This window comes from Octopus bimaculoides, chromosome 10, assembly GCF_001194135.2.
Source record: "Octopus bimaculoides isolate UCB-OBI-ISO-001 chromosome 10, ASM119413v2, whole genome shotgun sequence".
NCBI lineage: Eukaryota > Metazoa > Mollusca > Cephalopoda > Octopoda > Octopodidae > Octopus > Octopus bimaculoides.
This window is the reverse complement of record NC_068990.1, coordinates 85693049-85693750: the sequence shown is the minus strand read 5'-3', so window position 1 is coordinate 85693750 and position 702 is coordinate 85693049. Positions and strand designations below refer to the sequence as shown.

General features: G+C 42.9%; 1 long non-coding RNA gene across 1 annotated transcript in view; it reads left to right on the top strand.

Moving 5' to 3' along the window:
- Positions 1 to 702, top strand: part of LOC106884268 (uncharacterized) — a 101988-nt gene that overhangs the window by 69621 nt on the left and 31665 nt on the right. The window lies entirely within an intron of this gene.

The following is a 702-nucleotide window of genomic DNA, read 5'->3' as shown; positions in this document are numbered from 1 at the left end:
AGCGTGCTAAAGATTCTGCCAGCTCGCCACCTTACTATATTCTTTTTTACTTTAGGCACAAGGTCTAAAATTTTTGAGGAGGGCCCAGTTGATTAGATCGACTCCAGTACGCAACTGGTACTTAATTTATCGACCCCTAAAGGATGAAAGATAAAGTCGAATTCGGCGGAATTTGAACCTAGAATGTAATGGACGGACGAAATGTGGCTAAGCATTTTGTCCGGCGTGCTAACGATTCTGCCAGCTTGTTGCCTTAGACAGCTTAAGTGTTATTTATTTCAGTCATTGGAGTACGGCCATTCTGGGGCACCACTTTGAACGGGGTTTAGTCGAATAGATCGACCGCAGAACTTACTTATGTATTTTTTTTTTTTTTGAAATGAGGCACTTATTCCATCGGTCTCTTTTGCCGAAACCGCTAAGTTACGGGGCATCAACAAACCAGCATCGGTTGTCAAACGTGTGGGAGTGAGGACAAACATGGCCACACACACACACACACACAACCAAGGAATATAGTAGAAGACACTTGCGCATGGTGCCGTGCAGAGGAACTGAACCCGAAACCTCATGGTTTCAAGGTGAACTTCTAAACCACAACGCTATTGTGGTATTAACGTTGATACAAATAGTGAAAATTGATGTGTAAATGTCAGGAGTAGCGGAATAAATGGATCGGTAATTAACTTCGGGAAATGTAAC